The following is a 12,411-nucleotide window of genomic DNA, read 5'->3' as shown; positions in this document are numbered from 1 at the left end:
AGAGCAATGCTGAGGCAACAGTCATAGAATCATAGAATCGCTTTGGTTGGAAAAGACCTTTAAGACCATCAAGTCCAACCTTTAACCTAACCCTGACCTCCCACCACTAAACCATGTCCCTAAGTACCTCATCTATCCTTCTTTCAGTCAATACCATCCTTCATGGCCACCAGATGTTTGAGGGTGGGCTGCATGCAGACAGGCCACTCGCATAAGCAGCACCAATAAACACGTCAGGAGATGGTGCTAAACCCGTAGGCAGACCATCTTCACTGCTAGCTGTGAAACGGATAATTTGTGGGGTGAGGAACCAGCTGGTGGCACTAATCATTGCCCATACTCATGATCCGTGAATTACCCAAACCGCAGCGGTCAGCCAAACAACCGAGTTCTCTCATGTCGAACTTGCCATGGGGTGTCGAGAGACCATCCAGCGCCAGCATGACTGATGCCAGCGGTGAGCAATGACTGCCGCACAGCATTTGTCCTTACTCTGTCCACAGGGGAGGGAAAGGCTGGGATGCCGGTGGCCAGGTCAGCTTTCTCAGAGCCAGCCCAGCCCAGAGGGCTGCTGCTGGCATGGACTTGAAGGCACCTGAAGGAAACCCCTGATAAGGTCCAGCTATCACAGTGGGGAGGAGACGCCATGGATTCCTTGCAGACACATACACAAATCCCCTTGGCAGCTGCACAGCCTCTCCCAGGGCCCCAGGGAGCCCTGCAGGCATTTCAGTGGGGGTAGAGATTTGATCCAGCATGGGCCAGACCCCATCACCCTCCTGGCCCCCCCAGCCCCTTTGGCTTCTCCTGTGCTGTTTTGGGAGACAGGAAAAAGGGGCTATGTATGTTGGATCTGGGTGGCTCGCTGGTCATTCCATCCTATCAGTTCCTAAGTGGAAAGCCATTGCCTTAGAGAAACCTACAGAAGCTGAAAATCCGTCTGTTGGTGTTGCCTGGACAAGAGGCCATTCTCCTTGCTCATGTAGTTTCCCAGCACAAGTCCTGCATGACAGCAGTGGCAGCTTCACAAATCAGCCCATATTAAGTGAAGCACCAACATGCAGTTTATTTCCCAAAGCCCAGGGCACCACACACCAACCATCACTGGCAGTGCAGATATTCCTAAGCCACGGCAAATACTAAATATTGTTGCTGGTCTTTCTTGTCCCTATGTGTCCTGGTTTCAGCTGGGACAGAGTTAATTTTCTTCCTAGTAGCTGGTATAGAGCTGAGGTTTGGATTCAGTACTAGAAGAATGTTGATAACATCTTGATGTTTTAGTTGTTGCTGAGCAGTGCTTACACTGGCCAAGGCCTTCTCAGCTCTCAGCTCCACCAGGGACACAAGAAGCTGGGAGGGGGCACAGCCAGGACAGCTGACCCCAACTGGCCCAAGGGCTATTCCAAACCATAGGGCATCATGCTCAGTATATAAGATGGGGGAAGAAGAAAGAAGAGGGGGATGTTCGGAGCAATGGTGTTTGTCTTCCCAAGTCACCATTGCACATGATGGAGCCCTGCTTTCCTGGAGATGGCTGAGCCCCTGCCTGCCCATGGGAAGTGGTGAATGAATTCCTTGTTTTGCTTTGCTTGCATGCGCAGCTTTTGGTTTACTTTTGCCCCACTCCTGGTACCACATTAAACTCTTTATCTCAACCCATGAGTTTTCTCACTTTTACTCTTCTGATTCTCTCCCCTGTCCCATTGTGCAGGGAGTGAGCGAGTGGCTGGGTGGTGCCTAGTTGCCAGCTGGGGTTAAACCGTGACACTATGTTTGTTTTTACAGAGGCACAGACACACACATCCGTATCAGCCATTTCCTAGTGAAGAAGTAACTGTTGCATAGCACCGTCTCCATTTGACTTCACAGGAACATCCTCAGGGTCAAAATATCAACTTATAATCTCATGAGAATGGCAGAGGTTCTGTCCCCCGCTCCCAATGTGAGCCAGTTAGAGCTCTCTGGAACCGCCTCAGGGTGTATTTGCACAGGACCTGACGCAATGAGCCTCTTATCACAACACAGCCTCCAGGCTCTGCCACAGGAGCAACACACACACAGGTCACAACAGGCCTGTGAGGCTATAGATACCAATTCTTGCACCCTAAATGTTCATGCATGTGTCAAACTATAGCAGGAGGCACAGCAAGTGCCTGGCTGGACTTCTCATCTACAGGAGCAGCCAGTCCAGTTGGTAGAGTCTACCAATTGTTGCTTTGCTCACCTGGCTTTGCTCACCCTGAGTCTACCGAACAATAAGCTCAATCTGCTTTTCATGCACTGGGGTGTGTAGTTCATCTCTACAAGTCCTACACACAGAATGCTGAGGGTTCTAAAAAGGGATCTAAAGATGGAGGTAAAACTCCACCATTAGTTATGAAACATGGATACCCCTCTATCACAAGTGGTGCCTGAGCTGTGAATTGTTGGAGATTGTAAAGTATTTCTGGGGAAATACATTTATTTTGTTCACACACTCTTCCCCCATCACAGCTAGGATCTCCTCCATGGGTCCAGCCCATCTCAGTGACCACGGCCTGGCTGACTGCGGTATCCAGTGGAATAGGATGCCCACCACTTCAGTCACAGGAACAGAAGACTAGAAGCCTCTAGAAGCATGTCCTTGAATTGCTCAGTTGTCCTGAGATGACATGAGGACACTTGAAATATATTCACAGCTCTGCTGCTCACCAGTGTGTCCTGAACAGCTGCTCTTCCTCCCTGCCCAGTATCCCCTCCACAGGGGGTGAACACAGCACCTCATTCAGAAGCAGCTTGGGGTGGGCAGAGAAGACATTTACAAATGTTCGCAGCATGCTGCGTGACCCTTGCTAAAACACTTGCCCCAGCTTAGTGCTGAAAGTTCCATCAGCTCCTGAGTCATCCTAAATCATACACCTTCTCGTTGCTCTCCTTCTCTGTGCAATGCAGATGGCAACCTCTCCCAGTCCCAGAACAGCCAAGGACATATGTGTCTCAGCTTCCACTTCACCACTGGTGAGGTCAGTGGTCAGAAAAGCAGGTTGAAACGTCCTCCACATGCACTACAGGTCAAGCCGGCAGAACAGCTCCCTCTGCTTACCAGAGCACTTACTGTAATGCCCACAGCCGTGCAGCAATTCAATGGCATTTTAGATACAGTAAAGGCTTTAGAAGAGGGAGAGCTATTGTACCGTGGTGGAGTCTTCCTTCTCCTTCCCCCCAGGAGCCGGAGGAAGCCACATCACATGCGTCATTTAAAAGCAGACTAGAAGCAAAAGGCACTTGAAAACTCGCCATGGGGAACAATTGTGCCGAGCTTTAGGGCAGTAAATAACTGACTTTGTCTTGTTCATCTCGTATTTTATTGCCTCTGCTGTTTGTACAGTGCTTCATGGGAGAAAGCGAGCTAACAGAGCAGAGAGCCTGCTTGCTGCTCCCCTGCCTCCTCCTCTGCACAGGCACTATCTCCCCCCCTGCATCTCTCCTCCTGCACTTGTCTCTTCTACACAGCCCTGTGAGATGGCAGCTTTGGATGCGGCACCACCACACTACAGTCACACAGCACTGTCAGCAAGGGCTTGGAGGAGAAAAGGCCGTGCCAGAGCTGTGGGGGTGTTGCAGGACCCCGCTGGGCTCCCTCCACTGTGCCCAGGTTGAGGGCTTGCACCTTACTCCCTCCTGGTCAGTCTGGTCCCTGATCAACGTGCAAGCTGTGGTCTGGGGAAAGGAGTCTGCGAGCAGGGCCTCGCTCCCTTGCAAGTGCCATGGGGTTTGCCATGTCGCATCCAACCACCCATTCCCTTGTGCTGGTGGTGCCTGGAAATTTAGGTTGTGAACAAAATCCCCTGAACTCACAAGACCTCTCTTAAGCCCACACCAGCAGCCACCTTAGAAGAAGCAAAGGGAAAATCTTACAGCCAACAATTTTGTGGGATACAGCAAGTTTGTTGTGTGTAGCCACAGGGCTTTAGAGGGAAATTAGATGCCTAGCTTCATAACGATCTTCTTGGACTGCAGATGGACTCTCAAAGCATGTGTTTGTTCAAGAGCTTTGGATAAGTTCTGGTTAGTTGTTATTTCTGTTGCACAATTACCCCATGTTTTTTGGACTCCAGCTTGTTTGGAAGCACCGCCAAAATAACCCATCACAAAGGGCTTGTGCCCATAGGCAACAGCTTGATGGAAGTCATCCTGCCCTGATCAGCATCTGCGCAGAGTGAGGTATGAGCCAGCAGTGACAAACACAGGTTTTCTTCTAGGTTTTCGGCACCAAAGAAAAAAATCATGTTCATAATTTGCATTTGTTGATTCATACTTGCTAACAGGATAACAAGATTGATCAACACAGAGAAACAGAGGTTAATAAATCATAATCACCTTTAAGTTCTCAACAGACTGACCCTAATCTGTAACCCTGGGTCAAAGTCTAAAGTGTTCTGTCGACATGTCTACGTTAGCTAAATCATAAGAGACAACGTAAACTGAATACACATCTATTTCTTGGAATGAAGATATATCCTTCAGCAAAGCAGCCCCAATGCCCAAGAATTTCTCCCTGCCTGCTGACAACCCAGAACCTGGAAGAAACTGCAAATCCTATGGAAGCATCCTACAGCATCTGCTGGTGCGTTGACTTGGGTGACCCCAAGTCAGACACATAACAAAGGCGGTGCTCCCACGCTGTGTCCCACCAGGCCCGCTGGCTGTCTGAAAGGAGCGCGTCCCTCCCCAGAGGCTGTCACTGCTCACTGTAACGCTCAGCTTTAATCAGAGGTTTCCCTTTCAAGCGCTGGCCCATCCTGCTGGCTCAGTCCTGCTTAGCTTTCAGCACCTGATAGGATCGTGAGCCGAGACACACGTAAGCAAAGGATAGAAACAGCGGATAGGGATCTAGAATAGGCAGTTACACACACGGCAATGTTACGTTATGCACAAAGGTGCATGAAATATGTTTGAGAAGAAAAAAAAATAAACTGCATAGTTAGGAGAGCTGCTCAGAGTCTGGGATATTATCAGATCTGGAAAAATGCCATGTGAGTGAGTCACTGGAGCATCAGTCAATGGCTGTGTACAGAAAATGCCACAAAATTGGCTGCTGTATTCCCTCTCCGGCATTCATATGGTATCACTTCATGGTTTCCATGAATGATTGACTAACATGTGCCACAGGCCACTTTCTTGCATTATAGTTATCTGCCCTGCTACCCTGTTCCAGTCCAGTCCCTACTCACACCCTCCTCCCCTTTAATAAAACCTGTTTTAATAAAACTTCTTTTTCATATCATCATTGGAGAGCAAATGAAGGCCCTTTGAAAAACATTTTGCATATTCCTTCTGCAGCTGCTCTCCAACCAACCTGCCGGCACCGTTGAGCCTGATGCCAGGGAAGGACACCAAATGTGACTGCTCCAGCAAATTTATATATGCCCTGTTCGTTCCGGAGCTGCAGCAGAGTACCTCAGCTCCCCAGAATAATGGACCAGCACAACTTAATAGCTGGAGGTCTGCAGAGCAAGACAGGACTCTTGCTGCCAGCAGCAGGGCCCAGGGCACAGAGCACTTGTAAATCAGAGATGGTGCCTTCAGCCCCAGGTAGAAGCCAACAGGCCAGGCTGCAGAGATCCCACAGAGCTGGCATCATGCACCGCATGTGCAACAGCTCCGCACACAGGTCGGGGCTGCCCCTCTGCCGCAGGATGGGTCCCTGCTCTCAGCTCTGTCCTGAGCTGGCCTCAGGCAGGCAAGGACCTTCACAGCAGAGCAGCTTTCAACTCGGCTCCCGTTTCAACCACCCCAAATAGGCAGGGGTGAAAAAAGGGACCAAAAAGGGGGTGCCAAGGGGGAAAGGCTGGGAAGTAGGAGGACTCTGTGTCCAGACTCGCTTTGATATCTGCCATGTAGTGGGGCAATGGGCTACACGTGGTGGCTCCCAGACCCCCTGCTCTGTGCTGGCAGCTGTAGGTCACAGAATCACAGAATCACATAATGGCAGGGGTTGGAAGGTCATACCAGAGCGCTTCAGCTTTGAGTCTCGCAGGAAGATGGGTAGGAAGGATCAACAGGGAGAGGTGCTGCTTGCCACGGTCGCTCTTTGGGTGGCATAGGTGAGGTGATGCCTCCTAAGCCACCCCTCAGAATCTCTATTTCCACCATGCGTGCTTTTGGAGGGTCCAGGACAGAGCCCATCCTCCCGCAGGTTCTAGGTCCAGCAGCAGCCCCAAGCCTGGCCCCAGCCTGAGAAAGGCAGCAGGGGCAGGTCTGCTCTCCCAGGCTGCACGCAGCAACGCCTCACAAAACTGGAGGTGCCCTCCTCCATCAGTATGCAGGGTCTTCTGGCCAATGCAGCAGGGAAGACCAGCTCCTGGCCAAGCTCCTGCCTCCAGGACCCTCTTCATGACTCCAGAGGGGAGTGCTCAGTGTCAGCATGCCTCCAAACCACATTTATTTACCAAGCAGCCACTGAAATGGCTTTAAATGACTGCATAACAGCCAGTTTCACACGCAAATGTGCACATTGGCAATCTAAATGCCAACCTATTTAGCCCTAAATTTAAAATCCTGTTGTGCCATGGGGACTTGGCCACTCACTCCTTCACCCTGACCGTTCATGCCTTACTGTTAATGAGACCAGAGCATGCCTTGTTAGCCTTGTGTCATGGCAGCTCCTCAGCCCCAGACCTGCGTCATGTACATCTGAGACTGACTGGGGAACCAGACCACCATGTCCAGAGGCAGAGATGGGCACAACATTTCACGTATACAAGTCAGCTGCAAAGACCGCCTCACCGTTTGTGAGGCAGAACCGGTCTACTGGCACTAGGAGATGTTTAGACGAGTTTGACTGGAAAGTGCCTTGGTGTTATTTGCACCGATTTCCCATGTGTCGTGTTTGAGTCTGACTCACAGAAAGAAACACACGAAGTAGAAGTGTTTACACACACAAATGCAGTGCAGTGGAGGAGCAATCACTCTATGACTGAGATAATTCTACCTGCGTGAATAAAAAATACATCCTTTGTTCTCTCTTCTACTATAAAGGCCGTTGATGGAGAATCCATATCTGAACAGAGGATCTGCCTTCTATCTCCAGATCACCCTTTTCAAACTGGTTGTAAAATGAGCTCTCTGGAACAAGGACTGACTCTCCTAATGCATTTGTGTAGGCCTGGCACAGTCAGGCAGAGCCTAGAGGTAGTGCTGTAATAACCATCTTTGCCAACGCGAATTCTAGTGAGGAGCATGCATAAAGAGATTTTTGCATCTATTACAACCTGGTGAGCATACACCCCATGAGCTCTGTGTGTTAGCACACCAGAGGAGCCACAATATACCTTAGGAATCATGTTTTGTTGCTGTGGCTTTGGGTGCTGGAGGAAGACCCCCATGTGGCTCTCTCTGCTGGCATGTGTTGTCCCCTCAAAGTGCTGCTGTGTGATCCCATCAGGTCATGCCCACCAAGTCTCCAGGCTCCAGCCAAGCACCAGCCCAGCTCTCACTGAGCCAAACTTAAATCAGCTTTGGGCGCTTGTGAGTCTGAGCATGCCATGCCTGTTTCCAGCTCCAAGCCTTGCACAGCTGATGAGCAGTGCCACTCACCTTGCTTTGTGTTTGCACTAGCTTCTGTTTATGATTAGGAAAGGCAGATGAACCCTACAGACCATGTGAGATTGTCCAGGAAATGAATCCATGCTGGGCTCCTGCAGCACTCTATGCCTTGCCACCAAGTCCCCAGGCCTTAATAATTGGAGCACTCAGAGACCCAGATGTACCAGCATCTTCTCTATCTTTCCAACCCAATTGAGTGCCATACAGACATGACTCACTTCATGTTGCCCAACTTCAGTCCTATTCTCTCCCAGTGAAAGTCAGATCCCCTACTCCTGATTCACCAGCATTTCCCCTAAAAGACTATCCCAGCTGTGCATGTTTACATTCCTGAGTATCATGAGGTGTACCTGAGATCATGAGATTAATCTGGTCAGAATTAGATGAAATAGTTCAGTAGGAGGTGGATGAGCAAACTCATGGACAGCTCCATGACCTTCACAGTTGGTGATGACCTGAACAGAAGAGATCAGCAGCCTCCTCAGGCTGGCCAAGGAGAGACCCACAGTACAGAGGGTACTGGAGAGAAATTTGGAAACCAACTCCTGAATCCCATCTGGGTCCATCAGATGCCCCTCTTGACAACCAGGAGAGCAGATGATTCTGGACATCTCTTATCTATTGAACATGCTCCTGCACACCCCTGACCTGTCTTTAGGAGCTCTCCAGTGTGGTTTGCCAGTTTTGTCAGTCTTGGTATTGTCAGACCCTATCACCTACTCCTACATATTGCAATGAACCATCACCTCCTGTTGCTGAACAGATCACAGAGAACCATGGATTAACTCAAGCAGTGAGAAGGTCACCTAGACTCCTCATAGAGTCTGAGCCCAGCACCTCCAAATCTGACTTTTGCTGTTGCCAATTCTGAAACTGCCACTAATATTTGCTGTTGCTCCCACTGGAGCAGACAATGTGCCAGTGAGGGAAGGAGCCTTCCCTTCCCTGCCTCAAACGTACTGCTCTGAGCCATTATGCCTAAAATAACTCAATTATTAGATGGACATGGACAGGCTTGACCATGGTAGGCTCCCTCTGAGGCCTGGGCTGCTGCCACCACATTCTCAGAGACCAACAAATCACCTTCACTCCCTGTTTTCAAAGGTTTTTGTAGCAGGAGCCCAAACTATCTAAAAGAGCCTGTGGCACCAGGATCAAAGCTGCCCTTGACAGTGCCTTTCCTTTGGCTCCTCTGTCCCTCTGTGTAGGAGGAAGAGTCTGTGTGGGGCCAGCCACACACTTCAGAGCAAAATTTCCCCAGAGCTAAAAGCCATCATAAACTCCATGAGCATAAAAGGAGAGCTCTACGTGTGTGTCTGCACGTGCGTTTCTCTGAAAAAGCAAGGGAGAGTCTGAGTCGGTGCAATGGGGATTTCAAACAAAACAATTTAATTACACATATTTTCCCCCCACAAGAAGGATGAGAACAAAACACATAACAGCTGTTGCTTAATGCATTCCTAGATAGCACACAGATAGATATTATGCTGATAAGCACCACTTAAGAACCGAGATAGCAAAGGAGAGGAAGGGAAGTAATGATGTCAGTTATGCAGAAAGCAGGTCAGACCTTAGTGTGACTTTAAAACAACTTGGTTTCCATCCCTCCATTTATTGGAGCATTTAGAGTAATGCATATAGCACTGAAGCATTTTAATAGCATTTTAGAGGCAGTAAAAGCTTCAGAAAGGTGACATTCATTTCACTGCTGTACAGACACCTCTGGAAACTGGAGAGAGCCGCATCACACACACCCTTTAAAACCTGACCTGGAAAAATACCCTTTGAAAACCAAATGTTGGTATGGATCCTGTGCTGGTTGACGGTCCGGATAAGAAGAAATATATCACTCCTGTTTCAGGTCTTTGGCTTTCACCAGAGCATGGGTTACAAGGGGAAAGGCATGAGCAAAATGAAGAGGTGACCATCTTGTGCGTGCCACATGGTGGCCTCTCCCAACCCACGACAGCAATGCCTCCCGTGCTGGGCTCATCCTTTATGCCCAGCTCCAAGAGGTGGCAGCAGCACTCCTGCCTTCGAGGAACCACTCCTGAGGGACTGGCATCTGCTCCTGCCCTGGGAAGAGGAGAAGGACAGATGTCCTGGGGAAAAGCAGGCACACATGGACCTGCTCAGACACCCTCAGCATCTCTAAGCTGAACCACCAGTTGCAGTGGGCCTAGCACTGTAGACAAGCATATTATAAGGCACAGGGAAGGTGTATTAAAAAAAAAATTATTTGCATCTGGCTTATTTTTCCATGTTAATGTAGGGGGAAAAGCTCTTTTAGGATTGAAATGAGCCCTGAGTCTCTGCTCATGATCCCCAAGGGGAAGCTTGCCAGCAATGCTCATAGCAAACACCTTTGTAGAAATATCAGCTGCATTGATTCTCTCCAGACACCTCTGAGACTAAAGGTTGAAGTCAAAGTCACAAATGTATCTCAGAGAAAGAAGCAAGAAAAGAGAAAGGAATGTTGTTCTTGTCCCAAAGACAGTACAACCGCAACAGACCAAACATGTGATGGGAAAAAAAAATGAAGACAACAAGGAATAGACAAAACCTCCTTGCATCCTGGGACAAAAAAACCATCCCACCTGTTCTCAGTACAACCCTGTAGTGGTGAGACTGGCCTGAGAAAATTAGCAATGATGTGCATGTCAGCGGGCGCAGTTTCTGCCCTACCCATGAGTTCACATCAGCCCCATTACACTGCTGGACAGGTGAGAGGAACAACACTAAAATAGCCATTTATGAACACAGACCTCACAGACTCACCAGACAGGGTCCTGCAGTCCCTATGCACGACAGCTTCTCATGTTTGGGGACATCCTCTCGCAGCCACAGGATACAATAATATTTGAAGGTCTCTATCTGTCAAGGTACTGCTGTAGCCCAGTAAATACAATTTTTGAAATTGTTAGTGAAAGATCACAACCTTTGGCATCTCGGGATGTCTCCAGGCTTATCTTGACCTGAGCTGGTGTTAGTTTACTTTAACAATTGCTAGTGGTCAAGTAACTTCTGTATAACCTATTCGAGCTTTATCTGTGTGATACCATATATGGCAAAATGACAAATGTAGGTAGTCACTGCGTAACAAGAAATAGCTCTTTATGTTAATTGAGGCTGGGGTGCAACTTTCAAACTTTACCTGGAAACCACTGAGAAGGAAAGAGAGTGTGATGAGAAAAAAACCATTAAAACAGCCCCAAGGAGAATCCAGGCCTGAGGAGGTAGGGACCTCCACCATGAACATTGTGCTTCTCATGGTGAATAATGCGGGACACGGATGATGCACAGAGACGGCCCACCACCTGAGAAGGCCGATGCCATGAACCACAAGACTCAGAGGGACATCAGGAGGTGAGGATAGCATTGGAGAAGAGGATTAGATATTAGTAAGATTTCCTTCGTAACAGTTCAAGAGTATTATTTATTAATGATGCTTTTCTGTTTTACTCTAGATTGTAAGTGTTAGTATTATTGCAACTGGACTAATAATAACTTTACTAAGTCTTGAATATACTACTATTACTATACTACTAACCTTTACTAGGTTAAGATTTTAATTAAGCTTTTGGTTCTATATGAGTATAATGTGTTCATCTTTGCCCACAACAATATTTTAAGTGTAGCATGAGAGAAGCTGTCAGAAGCCCAAGACTCATTGCCAGAGAACCGAGAAAGCCTCTCCATGCAGTGACTTCAAAGACATGAGTGAACCCTATGCAGACCCTTCCCCTCAAAGCCTATCCTGCTCAGTTTACTGTTCGGGGATGCACAGGACAACTGTTACTCTCACAACAGCCACCAGCCTCCAGACACCTGCTGGCATCAGGAGCCAAAAATTTGGTCAACAGCCTAGGTAGTAAGAGCTGCAGAGCTGCAGATATTCAAAATGCTCCTGCTGGGCCTTTTCCAGGCATCACCTTAAACAAATACATCACCTACTCCCAGCTTGTGCCCACACGCATAGACGTATCCCCATCACTTCTTTGGCTGTCAGTTTAGCCCTTTATTTTTCCAGACTTATCTCTTTCACAAACTCTTATTCCTCTCAAAGAGCTGTGAGTTGAAATAACCAGTGAGGAAGGGATCGCTTACACCCAGGGCAATGCACAGGCTTGCTGTCTTTGACTCACCTACAGTCGGTTCTGGTTTAGAATCCTTCTTTGAGAAGGTAATTCTGACTGAAGGCCTCCAGGTGCAGCTGGAAACACCTCTCCAAGAAGAGCCACAGCTTGAAAAGAAAGAGAGGAACATGTTTCTTGCTGCCGTGCTCATCACATTATCCTCAGGTGTTTCCTAATCTCTGTCTGCTCCAACTCCACAACCTCCCCATCTGTGCAAGGGTCAGGCAGAGCATCACCAGAAACAGCTGAAAAGCCCAACAAGTGTCATGGAGACCTCCTCATCTCCCAAAACCCATAGAGGCAGAGGTAGAAACCATGGTGACATGTCAGCCGTGCAAGAAGCCCAGCTGATTAAGTAGCAACAGAGACAATAATAGACTGAAATGATTCTTGTTAGAAGCTGTGGAGGGTTGAATCGACCCAGGTTTTACTGTCAAAAAGACCCAGCAAAGTTACTTGGTTTAAATTTGCCTGTGTCAAACTTCTGCTGAAATAAATTTTTACCCAAGAAAAATGGGTTCATTCTAAGAGCATTTCACTTTCTGATAGGAAAGTGTAGTGTGGGAATTCAAAACTTTTCAGCCACCCTGGCTTTAAAACATATTTTTCAGCCTTCTCCTCCACTCTTCACGGGGTAGTTCACCACTGTAGAGTACCGTGTGCTTCACTGAGACGTGCTCACAGCAGC

The sequence above is a fragment of the Egretta garzetta genome, unplaced genomic scaffold, assembly GCF_000687185.1.
Source record: "Egretta garzetta isolate BGI_Z169 unplaced genomic scaffold, ASM68718v1 scaffold702, whole genome shotgun sequence".
Lineage (NCBI taxonomy): Eukaryota > Metazoa > Chordata > Aves > Pelecaniformes > Ardeidae > Egretta > Egretta garzetta.
This window is presented reverse-complemented; position numbering follows the sequence as displayed.